Source organism: Adiantum capillus-veneris, chromosome 24, assembly GCF_014529385.1.
Source record: "Adiantum capillus-veneris isolate H3 chromosome 24, ASM1452938v2, whole genome shotgun sequence".
Lineage (NCBI taxonomy): Eukaryota > Viridiplantae > Streptophyta > Polypodiopsida > Polypodiales > Pteridaceae > Adiantum > Adiantum capillus-veneris.
Window position 1 is genome coordinate 69,040,670 of NC_140954.1, and position 15,642 is coordinate 69,056,311.

Sequence of the window (15,642 nt, forward strand, 5' to 3'; positions counted from 1 at the left end):
GTAGATAGTAAGAACACAAGCCCAAAAAGCTTCGAATTTCATGGACATTCTTCAAGTCAGGCCAATCACGAATAGTCTCATTTTTGGTCGGGTCCATCTGTACTCCTGCTGCTGAGACGATGTGTCCCAAGAAATGTATCTCTGGCAAGAAAAACTCGCTCTTTTTGGCATTAATAACCAATCTATGATCGCGCAATGCTTGAAAGACCTGTAACAGATGGTGTCGGTGCTCTGCTTTATTCTTGGAGAAAACTATAATGTCATCAAAGAAAGTGCCCATAAAAGATCGATGCTCTCGGAAAATCCTATCCATCATTCGATTGAAAGTTGTTGGAGCATTTGTAAGTCCAAAGGGCATCACCAAAAATTCATATAAAACAAAACTTGTCCAAAAGACTGTCTTGTAGATATCTCCCGGTGCGATTATGATATGATGATATTCGCTTTTCAAATCAATCCCGCTGAAGCAAGAGGATCCTTGAAGTCTGTCAAGAATATCATTGATCCTTGGAATCGAGAATGTGTTCTTGATGGTGATTTTATTGAGAGCTCTATAATCAATGCACATTCTCCAAGATCCATCTTTCTTTAGTACTAGTAAAACTGGAGAACAGTAAGGTGAAGCACTGGGTTGAATGAGACCCTTTTCAAAAAGGTCTTTCACTTGGTTCATGATTTCTTCATTCTGGGCTTGGCTAACACGGTAAGGTGGCCAGTTCGGTGGTGTGGTTCCTGGGATCAAATCAATGGTGTGGTCCTCACGACGAGATGGAGGTAACGAGATGGAGGTAACTCGCCTGGTAGGCCTTCTGAGAAACAGTCAACATGGGTGTGCATAAACTTCTTTGTCGTTCTTTATCCAATTTAGACATGTTGATTCGTTGATCATCATTCAATCCTTTCAAATAGATCCAGTAATCAAAAACATTAGATTTCATTAATTTTGAAATGGCCGAAGCCGATATAATAGGGACGGACTCGCCCTTTAATTTTACATCAAGTACAATTTTCTTGCCCTTCTCATTAGTCAAAGTTGCTTTCTTGGCCCGATAGTCGACCACGGCGTTGTTCTTGTGGTACCAAGGGATTCCTAGGAGGACGTCAAACCCTTCCAAAGGCATGTTGTAAAAGTCATTGTGCCCTAAATATCCCTGACAATGCAAACGAAGTTTGCCAATGCCAGGTGTAATGGCAACATCCGTCCGGACGCCGCTAGAACTGCCTCCGCCGGTGGCCCCATCTTGTCGGGCGTAATCTCAAGTCGAGCCGCCAATTCAGGTGAAATGAAGTTGGCCTTGGCTCTTCCATCAAAGAACATGAGGGCTTCTTGATCTTTTACTTTGCCCCAAGCGCGGCAAAGTTCCGTACTTTCGTCCATCTGACTTGGGTTGGTCCCCATGCAATCCGGTTCCAGTCATGCTTTCATCTTACCTTTTCTGCCACGCTCTTCTGCTGCTCTAGAACTCTCTGGCCTTTCTTCTAATTGTCCTTGTTGTGCCTTTTTGGGGCACTTTGCGGAGATGTGTCCTTGTTCCCGCAACCTGCAACCAAAACACTTCCCCTCTTTGAGATGGTCAGCTCTCTGTTCTGCAGTCAATTGGGGTCGTGCATCCTTCTTATATGGGAGTTCTTCTTTCTATTGTCGTTTGTCGAGTTCTGCCCGGACCTTTGTGTTAAAACTTCATCAGCGGGGTAGATCAAGTTACCCGAATGTATCGAGAATCCCCGCTTAGCATGTCCCATCAGTTGTTGTATGGACTCAGACTTTTGCTCAAGGCAGTAATCTCGGATCTCTTTAGGGAGTCCGCAACAAAACCGCCCAATCTGTTCTTTAAAAGTGACCTCCTTAAACGAAGAGGTCGGTAGAAAAGAATCCCAAAACCATTCACAATATGCATCTAAAGTGTCACCCTTGGTCATCCGAAGATGGTTCCAAGTGGTTCTCACATCTCGTTCGTACTCCTCGGTCAACCCAGAGTTACCCGGAACGCGGAACGGGAACGGCGACGGGCCTCCTTGCGGAACGGGGGAACGGGAATGGGCCCGGAACGGGAACGGCGCGGAACGGCAGGCTAAAAAAACACCCAAATATTATTTTTTTTAGCGTTATGTGTTTGAATACAAGTAGTATTAGAGTCCTTTGACTCTAATACCCACAAAAAACACGATTCGAAGACCATTTAACCTTATTATGACTTGATTGGGATGTGAGGCGCCCAGAGTACATAGCCAGATGAACAACATAGCCAGATGAACAACAATGAGCAAACACAATGCCCATAGTACATACACAATGCTCTCAAATAATTGCAAGAGTAGTAGTCAGAGATAACACTTTGGAATTAATTATGGCTAACATACTAACAAGCCTCAAGGGCCGCCAGCGGCCAAGGTGCTACAAAAAAACCAAAGGGGGGCAAAGTTCAAACCAGACTTCAGTGACCACAATACCAAAAGACTGAAGGTGACAAATACCATAAAGATGCTAGTAGCTACAACTGGCAAAGAGGGCAAGGCTCAAGCAGCCATACAAAAAGGTGGATAAATGGCAAAGACTCAAGACTCAAGAGCCACTAGCCTGAGAGGCCTCCCAATCCGTAGTAGCCGGCTGTAAATCATGCACATCCTCCCATTCCTCATCATCGAGGTCTAGGTCCGGCTCGATCTCAGCCACAGATGAAGTACCTGGTGTTGGTGGATGTGCATCTCCACCCGCCTGAGAAGCCTCTTGCTCCATCTCCCACTGTGTAAAAGGATCTGTCTATTTGTCTGTACTCTTGCAAAGCATTTTCAAATTTGCGCTGACGAAGACAAGATCATTAGCCTTCTCCACTCCAAGCCGATTCCTCTTCTTGGAAGCAATGTGGCTAAAGGTACTCCACAATTGCTCCAAGCATGAGGTACTAACTGACTGGCTGAGAATACGGATCGCCAATCTCTGAAGCTCAGGGCCATCATAGCCATAGTCCTCCCACCAAAGCACTGAACCTATTTTCCTGCGATCAATCTGAGCATCTGGACTGCCAAATGACCCTCGCATCTCTCTATACTGTCTCAGCTGATCTCTGACAATGCGTCGCCCATCTCTGTCTAGAACCATCTTGTTTAAGATCTCTGTAAATTGGTTCATGACTTCCCTATCTGTCTCTTGCCCTGCACCTTGGAACTCTGGATCCACCATGTACGTTGCCCCGTGTAAAGGAGAGGCATATGAATTCCACCTCGAGCTGCAAAGCGCATGGATCTCCTCATATCGCTCTGCGTTCGGCTCAAGCTGTGCAAGCTGCTCAATCATGCGGTCCATTGCCTCATAAATCTTGCCAATGCAAGGATCCATGCCATCCAGAACTCGAAGCAAATGAACCACCGGTTTTACCTGTGCATCTAGACTCTTGAGCTCCTTCCAGAACTCAAGATCCTCTGCCTTATCCTTGCACAAAATCCCTGCAACTGTCTTTGCATAGGGGGAGGTGGTGAACTCATCACTGATGAAGACCTGTCGGACCGCATTTTGACATTCAGACAGCCTGCGTACAAGAAGAAAGTTGAATGCGAAGCGGGTATCTGAATACTTTAGAAGCACTTTGCCGCCCGACCTCTTGAGGTACTCACTCCGAACCAAGTTGTGATTGTTGATGAAAGTAACCATCTTCACTGCATCAGCAATGACTGGAGCAATCCAGTCTAGCTTGCCGATGTCTTTCAGAAGGTTGTTCAAGCAGTGTGCCATGCAAAAGCACACTGTCACATGCGGATAGTGGCCCTCTATGATAGCTGTTGCTGCCCTGTTTGATGCCTCCCCATCTGTGACAAAGGCCACCACGTGTTGCTCACCGATGGTTTCTATGGCCGCTGTCCACTCTGCAGAGAGGACATCGGCGGACTTGCCACTCTCAGTGGCATCATGAGAGTGCACAAAGTACATCTCTCCACTGGAGTATGCGACGAGACCATGGATAGATCTCTTCCTTGTATCGCTCCACCCGTCAGCAATGAGGGAAACGCCATGTTTTGCCCAAAGACGCTGAATGTTGAGGGTTGCTTGCTCCACGATAGCCTTCTCTCGATCGAGCAAGGTGGTTCGGAGAGCCTCTGAAGATAGCGGCACATAGCCGGTGCCATACTCTCCTATCTGTTGCACCATGAATTTCCAATACTCCGACCTATTTCGATCAAACATAGAAGAGGTTAGTATCAAAAAAGTGGAAACGACGATAACGGAAGAAATGAGAGAGAAGATTGATGAATCATAAAACAATGTACATACCTCGCTGCGACAAATGGGATATGGTCGTGATAGAAGAATCGGGCCACGGCCGCATCCACCTCTTCTTTCTTCTTTGGGTCCCAAGAGGTGGTAAGGGTCTTTTGGCGACGAATTGGACCTTTTGAAGATGCACCAACACCTACACCGGGTAGAGAGGAAGAAGGGAAAATGAGGGTCTTTGGATCAATACCTTTGCGTGCCGGCTTGGCTTTATGGTTGAATTGCCGATCCTTTTCCTCGAGCTCCTTCCTCTTCTCGATGGTTACGTTGGCACAAAATTTCACCTCATGTCCCGGCACTCGAAGAAAGTGTGCCCTCACTTTGTCATGCCCCCCTTTCCGCGTGTAAGAGCATAGCTTGCATCCCCATGCACGAGAACCTCCCGCCGCCGACAAGGTGCCCTCCGAGGTCACTTCATCCCACCACGACCATTCCTTCGCCTTTTGAGTGTTGCCCGCATGAACGGAGGGGGTTGAACGAGAAGAAGAGGCCATGGATGATGGATTATCCGTGAAAGAGAGAGCTTGATCTTGAACTTTGAGAGAGAGAGAGAGAGGCTTGCTGCTTGATTCTGTGAGAGCTTGAGCCTTGAGCCTTGAAAGTTGAGGGTTAGAACTTAGAAGTTAGCCCAAGAGAGAGAGAGGTTGAGAGCTTGAGCCTTGAGGCATGCCGCGGCGCCACACTATGGCTTGAGAGTTGAGAGCAAGCTAGGGAGAATGAGCTTGGCTTGAGAGTTGAGAGCAAGGCTCAAGCAAGGGAGAATGGGCCTTGAGGCTTGATGAGTGTGTGAAGAATGGGGGAGGAGGGGGGCATTATATACTTTTTTGACTGCTGAAAATGGCCGTTGGCTGCCTAACAGTCATTTTTTTTCAATTTCAAAAACTGCCGTTTATGGCCGTTGGGGCCGTTCCGGCCGTTCCGGTCCGTTCCGTCCCGTTCCAGCCCGTTCCGGTCGTCCCGTTCCGGTGACAGTTTCCAGCCGGAACGCCGTTCCGTTCCGACGCGTTCCAGAAAATCCGAGCCGGCCGGAACGCCGTTCCAAGGCCCGAAATGTCCGTTCCCTGGTAACACTGGGTCAACCAAGAAGAAATAAAGAGCCGTTTGAACTTCAACCACTTGGTCGGGGTCATCCGAAGATGGTTCCAAGCGGTTCTCACATCTCGTTCGTACTCCTGGGTCAACCAAGAAGAAATAAAGACCTGTTTGAACTTCAACTACTTGGTCGGGGCTTCTCTCCTCAGAAGAAGAGTGGACCACCATGTTCGTGCATTTCCCTTCAAGAACGATGTTGCCCTCGTGATCTTGGAGTGCTCTGAGTAGTGCCCTCTAGAAAAGGCTATATCAAAATGCTGAATGAAAGCCAAAGCCTTAGGAGCATCTCGGAATCCTGAAGAGGATTTAAATTTCAATGATTGTCACCTTCTTTAAATTCCTTAGCCTTTTGTTTCTTATCTTCGAGGAAATCATATTGGTTGGCTTTGTAGAAATGTTTCTTCTCTTTGCATAAAACATGTGATCATTGGAGTCCGAACTGTCAGAGGATGACTCCTCAGTAGAACCATCAAAAACTGGCCGGAATCTGATCTTCTTTGTCTTTTTCTTATTCTTTTCAAAAGTTTGATTCTTGGTTCCCTTTCTGTCCTCCTCGCTCGAGTCGGAAGAGGAAGAGCTAGAAGAACTGTCGGAAGAAGAGGAAGAAGAACTGGGTAGTCCTTCGAAACGCACATGCTTCTGTTTTCGTGCAATTGCAAAAGAAGATTGACGGCCCAAGTAACTGGGGTAGTCGGTCCCCTTGTTGGGCTTCTGCAATTGCTTCTTCAATGGCTTCTTCGTGTCTAGAAGTTGATTGATTTGGGTTTCGACAACATCATTGAGTTCTTCTTCAGTGAACATCCTTGGAGTAGGAGGTTTCTTGATTGCCGGTTTAATTGGTGACTCAATGGCTTTCTGTCAATGAGTATGCACTTCGTCCATTGGTGCCGGGTCAAAAATTTGGCATAATGTGGATCCTTGGCAAACTGAAGCATCTGCTTTGCGCACTCATCAACTTGCTTCTGACGTTGCATCTCCATGAGTTGATACTACGAAGGCCGAGGTGGCCATACTCGTTCTCTGGTAATCCGCTTGAATTTTCCGTACTGCCTCTCGCTTCAAAGGTGGCAGATGGAGTCGTTTGATTCTTTTTGGAATCCATAGGTGCCAGGAGAAGGACCGGATTTCCCGGTAGCAGAGAAATTGGCCGTGCTCTAATACCACTTCAACAAACTTGGGCACCCCAAGTCTAGATTCTATCGTGACACAAGAGAGATTCACTTAAAACACTTCACAATTTAATTGAGTCGACACGGCCAGCATAGTTCCGTGCCAAGAGAGATTGGCCCAAAGATTGGCACCCCTTTCAGTATTTCTTTTTGTATTAATCTTTGAGCAGAGTACAACTCCCGCGGGTCCTCAGCTCTCAGACTCTGCGTCCAGATGCTCTGAGAAGTGAGACCCTTGGGCTTCTTTTATTCTTACAAAGGGATTCCAAAAGCAGGGCCTCCAAAGCAGTGAAACTCAAAACCAATGAGTCCCAAAAGCAACTGGCTCTAGATTCTGCCAAAAGCAGCCAATGTAAGTTTTGAAATCTGTACAGCAGGCCACGTCAGCATGTCAGCGCGAGAAGCGGAAATCTGTACGCTGTGCACGTTAGCCTATCAGCGCGATTTACGGGAATCCGTACAACGTGCCACATCAGTGTCCGTACTCTGCCTACCACGTCAGTATTCTGCTGTCACCATTTTGTGACAGTGACACTACACACGAGACTGATCTGGGCAAAAGATTTCACAATCATGTTTTTAGCCTGGGGTGGTTGATGAAGACCAGCCAGCAAGCTCTGGGCTTTGAAGCAAGGGCAACTCTGCAGACGCAATCTGCAATTGCATCTTGAAGGTATGTGGTACTAGGCAAAACGCTGATATGAGAAAAAAAATTCATGATGATATTGTTAGTCAAGGGCTGTTGAAAAAACACATCATTCTTGGGAATGCCTTGGTTGACATGTATGCCAGATGTGGTACATGTCAGAAAGCACAAAAGTGCTCTGAGAGCTCTTACCCATTTCGCTGATTCATGCCCATCCCATTTGTATGCCAAATGTGGTGCATGTCAAAAAGCACAAAAGGTGTTTCACGAGCTTCCTGTCCGGAACATGCTAGTTAGGGGCTCTTGATAAAGAGGTCGTCTCTTGGAATGCATATTGATTGTGGGGTTTTCCCAAAAAGGCAGGGCCAACAAGCTCTGGGAGTTTGCGAAGCGAGGGCAACTCACCTGATGCAATCACCTGCAATTGCATCTTGAAGGCATGTGGTGCTAGGCAAAACGCTGATCTGGGCATAATAATTCATGATGATCTTGTTAGTCAAGGGCTGTTGAAAAAACACATCATTCTTGGGAATGCCTTGGTTGACATGTATGCCAGATGTGGTGCATGTTAGAAAGCACAAAACGTGTTTTGAAAGCTCTTTGTGCGGAACAGTGTCGCTTGCAACACACTTAAATTATGGATTGCCCAATAGGGACACGAGTTAGTAAGTTCTGGGTTGTTTTTGGTGGATACGACGTGAGGGTCTTTTGCATATTGAAGGCAAATGGCAGTACACAAGAGACTGATCTGGGCAAAAGAATTCACGATGATGTTTTTAGCCTGGGGTTGTTGATGAAAATGGTCGTGCTTGGGAATGCCTTGGTGGAAATTTATGTCAACTTTAGTGTACTTCAGAAAGCTCTCTCTCCGGGATGGCATCCCTTTCAACACACTAATTATGGGTTATGTCCAATTGGGGCAGAGCCCAAGTAGCATTGGGCTGTTTTTGGTGGATGGAAAGTGAGGGTCTCTCCACAGATGCAATCTTGAAGGCATGTGGCACTAGACAAGAGGGTGTAGTGAGGGTGTCTCTCCAGATGTAATTGTCAGTGTTTCGCAAGATTCTCATATAGGCAAAAGAATTCACGTGGTGATATTGTTAGTCATGGGCTGTTGAAAGAAGAGGTCATGCTTGGCAATGCCTTTGTCGATATGTTCGCCAGTTTGTTCTTCGACTCTTGAAGTGCATTGATTGTAAGATATGCTCAACAGAGGCAGGGCCAGGAAGCCCTCAACCACTTTTAGTGAATGCAGAGCGAGGGTGTCTCTCCGGAATGCCGTCCCTTGCAACACACTAATTATGGGATATATCCAATTGGGTCAGAGCCCAAGTAGCACTGGGCTGTTTTTGTTGGATGGAAAGTGGGGGTCTTATCTTCATATGCAATCTTGAAGGCATGTGGCACGATGCAAGAGGCTCATATGGGCAAAAGATATCACAATGATATTGCTAGTCATGGGCTGTGCTTGGGAACCGCTTGGTGGACATGTAGGTCAAATGTGGTGTACTTCTCGGGAAGGGTGTTCCTTGCAACACACTAATCATGGGATATGCCCAATCTAGGCAGGGGTCAGGAAGCTCTTGGTTGTTTTTGGCGGAAACGAAGTGAGGGTCTCTCTCCATATGCAATCATTTACGCTTGCATCTTGAGGGCATGTGGCACTACACAAGAGGCTGTTATTGGTAAAAGAATTTAGGATGATATAGTTTGCTAGGGGCTATTGGAAAAAGAGATCGTGTTGGGAATGCCTCGGTCTACACATCTGTCAACTGTGGCGTACTTCTTTAAGAATGCACAAAAAGTGCTTGAGAAGCTTCGTATCTAGGAGGTCATTTTTGCAATGCACTGATTGCAAGATTTGTCTGATAGGAGAAGGGCCAGCAAGCACTAGGATGTTATTAGTGAATACGAAGCGAGGGCTCTCTCCAGATTCAATCCATTACGCTTGCAATTTGCATTAGGAAGAGGATGCGGTCTAGGAGGGCCTCTTTATTTGCCATGAGCTTATGGAAGTGATTAACATTTTGACAAATAGGTGTATGCCATGTGTGCAAGAATGGTGGGTGTGTGAGAGATGTGTAAGAGTGGTCAAAGGATGCACTTTTCCCCCCAAAAAGGAGGTGGACAATTTTATGATTTTTGGCCTTCAATAACTCCCACATACGATCTCCGATTTGAGCGGAGATTATAGATCTGTAGTCTATGCGTCGAGCTCTTTCAAATAGATATGCTACATGATATGGTTTTACCCGTTAGATTTTAATTTCATTTTGGGGGGGAAATTTGAATTCAAATAAACTAGCTGTTTGGCCTGTTTGAATTCAAAAGCTGTCCTTTGATTACTTTCTTAATACTAAAGGTTTGGCTTCCTTAAACTGCCAAATAAAGAGACCCTCTTAGACCCCATTCTCTTCCTAATGGCAAGGCACATGGCACTACACAATGCTGAAATGTGGTGTACTTCAGAAGGAATTCAGAAGGCACCACATGATTGCTTGAAGCGCTTCCTGTCCGGGATGTCCTCTCTTGGAATGCAGACCGATTGCGGGATTCTCCCAAAAGGGGCAGGGCCAGCAAACTCTGGGCATTTTTCAGCAGATGCATTGATTGCGGTATTTGTCCAATAGAGGCAGCGCCAGTAGGCGCCATAGTGTTTTTGCGGATGCAAAGTGAGGGTGTCTCTCCATATGTAATCATTTGTGTTATGCAAGATGCTCATATAAGCAAAAGAATTCAATATGGTGATATTGTTAGTCATGGGCTGTTGATAAAGAGGTCATGCTTGGCAATGCCTTCGCCAATATGTTTGCCGATTTGTTCTGACTCGAAGTGCATTGATTGTGGGAAATGCCAAACAGAGGTAGGTCCAGGAAGCCCTCCGCCATTTTTAGTGAATGCAAAGGGAGGGTGTCTCTTCAGATGCAATCACCTACACTTGCATCTTCAAGGCATGTGCCACCACACAAAATGCTGATATGGGCAAAACAATTTACGATGACATTATTAGTTATATGCTGTTGAAGAAAGAGGTGGTCATTCAGAATGCCTTGGTCAACATGTGCACAAAATGTGGTGTACTTGAGAAAGCCCAGAAGGGGCAAGGCCATGAAGCTCAGGGCTGTTTTGAGAAAATACGAAGTGAGGGTGTCTCTCCAGGGGCTGTTGAAAGAAAACGTCGTGCTTGAGACTACCTTGGTCAACGTGTTTGCTTACGCCAAATGTGGTGTACTTCATCTCTTGGAGTGCATGATTGCAAGATATGCCCAACAGCCAACGGCATCAGCTAACACGAAGCGAGGATAGCGGATGTGAAGCGATGGCATCTCTTTTGCAGAAATTACCTACGCTTGCATCTTGAAGGTATGTGGCACGACACACCATGCTAATATGGGGAAAATAATGCTTAAGGAATTCTTTTGTTTAGAATGCCATCACTTGGAGTACACTAATTGCAGCATATGCCCAAGACAGGTAGAGCGTCCTCGATCTGGGCTGTTTTTAGCTGATGCAAAATGAGGGCCTCTCTCCAGTTGTGGGCTGTTTGCGGTGGATGCAAAGTGAGGGTGTCTCTCTGAATGCAATCACCTACATTTGGATCTTGAATACATGGGGTGACGGTGTTAGATCAAACAAGGAGTCTCTAACATCAACATATGCTTTTTGGAGATGGAGTGTGGCCTCTCCTACAAGTCATGACTACATGCTTGCAAAAAGTCACAGCGTACAATCCTGCTGAGTCCCTTTGTGGCATACACTGGCCCCAGTCAACTCAAGTTTTGACCACAGGCCAATTAAGGTTTTTGAACCTTTTAATAATGCTCCTAAACTTTCATTTAATAATGTCACAGACCATTGCCATAAAAACTGATGATGTTGTCATGCTAAGGTACTTAAAGGCTCTTTTTATGGTTCTCTTTGTGGCATGTTTGTAGTTTCCCTATCGTATGTTTTCTAATTGATTAGAATTAAATGTACGTGCAGACTTTAAAATATGATCATGACAATGGTTGATGATTGTCCTTGCATTTTGTGTTACATGCTTTCAATGCCAGTTTCTATAAGTTTCTTGCTGAGGTCATCTCATTGCTTGCTAATGATACTCATTATAATGGTAATATGTTTCTTTTCTTGATATCTTAAGATGTAATCAAAAGGATTATGAGAACCCGTGGGATTTTATCTTACGTTTTTGCTTTTTTAATTTTTTTGTCTACTCTTAGTTGATCTCACGGAAATTGCAAGTTAGTTGATGAGAACTTAATACCTCAAGGTAACGCAATTTACCTCTCTCTCTCTCTCTCTCTCTCTCTATATATATATATATATATATATATATATATATATATATATCACATTACTTAAATCTTTTCAATTTGAAATGACCTACTTTCATATATGAATATACTAAACATGTCTAATCCTAAGTTGATTTTTTGTTGTACAAAAACATATACACTAAGAACAAAAAATTGTAGTCATAGAAGTTTGCCACGACTCGGAGAAAAAGGGCTATATATAGGGTATGTGGGATATCTGGTGATGACCATGACAATCCAAGAACTAGAGCAAATCATATCGCTGTACTATGTAGGTAGGTAGACACACCTCGATGCAATTTTTTCTTCTTCAATCTCTCTAGTGAGTCCAATCCTTTGGTCCCTTCCCCTCTCCAATTGTTGAAATTGTGCCCAAACCGATCCACACAAAGTTAAGATAACACTTTCTTAAAAATATTCATATGTCCATACTCCATATGCTAGGTTTTTGTGGATGAATGTGTACGTAATACATATCACTCTCTCTCTCTCTCTCTCTCTCTCTCTCTCTCTCTCTCTCTCTCTCTCTCTCTCTCTTTGCACATCGTCCTTCATGGCCGTCCCATTCGCTGCGTCATGCCCGCCCCATTTGTAAGCCAACTGTGGTGCATATCAAAAAGCACAAAAGGTCCTTCAAGAGCTTTCTGTCGGAACGTGTTAGTCAAGGACTCTTGATAAAGAGGCCGTCTCTTGGAATGCACATTGACTGTGGGGTTTGCCCAATTTGGCACGGCCAACAAGCTCTAGGCTTTGCGAAGCGAGGACAACTCTCCAGACGCAATCACCTGCAATTGCATCTTGAAGGCATGTGGTTCTAGGTAAAACATTGATCTGGGCAAAAAAGTTCATGATGATATTGTAACCGAAATGGCCTATGAACTTTGAGGATAGCGGAATTAGGAGAAAGAGAGAATATTTGTGAGACTACTTTGAGAACATAGAGAGTGAACATAATTGACGGTAGCAACATAATCCTAGTACTTAATTAACTTGGCATGAACAATAATTGACGGTAGCAACATAATCCTAGTACTTAATTAACTTGGCATGAACAATACTTTTGCAAGAGAGAGAGTTTAGAGAACTTGACAACAATTGAGGACCGGATTTATGTGGAGCCGGTCCCCCCTCCAATAGGTTTTTTTATTATAGATTCTCCCATCAAGAGAGACTTGGTACAATACAATCTTTGTGTTCCTTGTGACCTAGGTGATGCAATGAAGATGGAAAGCTTCATGCATCACGAGCATAACATAGACTTTGTGAAAGCATTAACCATCCACAGCCTCAGTCCTAAGGCCTCAAACACCTTCAAAGGTGGAGAGAGCTAGCGAGGAATGAGAGTAGGGAGAAGAAACATTCATAGGAAGAAAGAGATGGAGATCTTGCACTTTGCACTTCACACAATGAAAGAGAGTGTGTGGGGAGGGGGAGAGTATATCCTGTAAAGCAGGCCTCCTCCTTGCTTGGGTCGATCCCCTCTTCTAGCTCAAGATGAAAGCTCATTGACCTTTCCAAGCCTAGCCAATTGCAAGCTTGGTGCATATCAAGCAACAAGGGTAGCCTTGAGACAAGTGTCCCCCTTCCCCCTTTGAGAGAAAGGACTTGATAAATGCATAGATAATTAATTAAATTAACTAAATTATCATTGGACCCCTTGGGAGGCCAACCAATAGGCTTTGGACACTCCTTGAGGGAAACCTAGCTAGGGGCTTGACATGTGTCCTTCTTGCCTCTTGAGCAAGGGGTGTCCTTTGGGAGAGAGGGAGGTCTTCCAACCATGCCCCCTACTTGCATGGCTCGCCCCCCTCCTTGTAGGGATCTTTGTTGACTTTTGTGACATCTCAAGCCCCTCAACCTTGGGCCTCGTTCCCACCACAAGCTCGGCCCTGAAGCCCCTCAAGCTTGGGTTGGGTTCCCACCTCAAGTACAATCCTAGCATCTCAAGCATGACAAGCACCGCAAGCATCTTAATCATCAAGCAACTTAAGCACCTTAAGAATCTCAGTCATCAAGCACGTCAAGCACCTCAAGCTTGGGCTGGGTTCCCACCTTAAGGACAATCCTAGCTTACCTAAGGTCCAAGGCTTTTCACACTTACTATTGGAGGTCATCAATGAAGCTAACCCTAAGGTCTTTAAGCTCCATTAGGTAACCTTGCTCTTTGACAAACCATCTCTCATTTGGAGCCCTTAACCATTTGCCCCATGTTGAGATAGATTTGTAAGCACATGTCTATATTCTAATCCTTGTTCCCGTTTATTCTCCCACATTAAATGATCAGTTTAAGATGAGAAAATCATTTTGGTTGGTTAGATTTTAGATTTTTATGACATTACCTCTTTCTTGAAATCATAGTCGTCCTCGACTATGAGGTAGAAAAGATAAAGCCTTAGTCATTAGTCAATGTTTCTTAGTGGGTAGAGGATTTCTTTCTACCTTACGACATCATTCCAAAATGGATGACCAATCCATTTGGTGCTTGAGAGATTGCTACCACAAGCATGTCTGTTCTTTAGTTCATTTCATTCTCCCAAGTAAAGTGACAAATTCTACTCGGTGTTTGAGAGACGTCGCTATCACAAACATGACTCTTAAGCATGCATACTACTTAAATTTATTTACAATAGAAAGAGAATTAGTCTTATAAGACAAAAACATTTATCATTTAAAAGAAACACATACATTTGCTTACTCTAATGTAGCATTGTAAGTATTCACAAGGTTCAAACTATCCTTAAGCTGTATTCTTTGCATCCATCTAGCATCTTCAAAAGGATAATTTTTGAACTTAATAAGATACAGTCGGATAATCTTACCATGTCGTAGTATCTTGTCGTCATGCCGAAGGATAGCTTCGGGTTGTACCTCTTCTTGGTCTTCAACTTCGAGAGGGTCTTTAATAATTGGTACTTGGTGGCTCTCCTTTGTAGGGCTTGAGTAGGCTCACATGAAAAGCATTGTGTATGAGCCAATGGTTGGGCAACTTCAGTTGATAGGCCGTCTTATTGATAGGCTTCAAAATTTGTAAAGGACCATAGTATCATTTGCTACTAGCTTAGCATAATACTTTTGATGGCCCATAGGATTTTGCCCGTGGTTTGTCTCAATCGAGCCTTAGGAGCAAGACTTATTCATTTTCTTTGAACGTTAAGGCCCTTTTGTGCTTGTCAGCAACAACTTTTTGCCTTTGTTGAGAGATGGATATAGCCTCCTTAATCTTTTGAAAAGATTCTTGTAGGTCACTGCTATAATCATCGGCAGCGAAGATCTTTCCATGTACTTTGAGTAGCAAGGGACTTTTAGGTCTTCCCTCAATGATCTCAAAATGTGCTTTTCTTGTAGAAGTATGTACAGTATTATTGTAGGCATACTCTAGAAGAGGTAAGTACTTTTCCCATTGTGAGCGTTGATCTACTTCGGTAACATAAGTCTTGAGTAGACCGAGTATCGTAAGATTGGCTATCTCACGTTGGCCATCCGTTTGTGGGTGATAGGCCGAAGAGAAATTCAATCTTGTTTCTAGAGTTTCAAAGAGACCTTTCCAAAAATTACTGGTCATTCTAAAATCTCTATCTGACACAATGGATGTTGGTAATCCATGGTGTTTGAAAATCTGAGATATGAAGAGAGTTTCCATTTGGTGTGCCTTAATAGTCTTTTTGACAGGAATAAAGTGTGCTTGCTTGCTACACCTATCGACTATTGTCCATATTCCCGTATTCCCATGGATAGACTCGGGTAATCCAAAGATAAAATCCATGGATATACTCTCCCTTGGTGAATAAGGGATTGGCAATGCTTGAAGTAATCCAGGTTGCTTTCCGCTATCATACTTAGTCTCTTGGCATACCACACATTTTGAAACATACTCATGTATGTCCACTTTCATGGTAGGCCAATAGAAGTACGTCTACTCTGTAGGTTGAATGCCTCTATGTCCCGCATAGGGAGGAGCATGGGATTGATACATGACTTTCTCACGAATGGAGTGGGTAACACGTAGCCTATTTCCATGGAGAAGATAACCATCGTGCAAGGTGATTTGTTCCTCTTTCTTCCCCAAAGCAAGGGTTGACATTATGTCTTTAAAGTCAGGGTCAATAGCAGGCTACAGTGTCACTTTCACAGGACACACAGTTAGTACAG

General features: G+C 44.4%; 1 protein-coding gene across 4 annotated transcripts in view; it reads left to right on the forward strand.

Annotated features, from left to right (window-relative positions):
• Positions 1–15,642, forward strand: part of LOC147426545 (bidirectional sugar transporter SWEET7b-like) — a 100,555-nt gene that overhangs the window by 14,610 nt on the left and 70,303 nt on the right. For 2 of the 4 annotated variants that reach the window (XM_086498576.1, XM_086498578.1), the window contains exon 2: positions 11,398–11,447. The gene's annotated coding sequence lies outside the window, so the exon portion shown is untranslated. Of the gene's footprint in view, positions 1–11,235; positions 11,289–11,397; positions 11,448–15,642 lie in introns of those variants that run through there. The other 2 variants (XM_086498577.1, XM_086498579.1) reach the window with 2 other exon arrangements.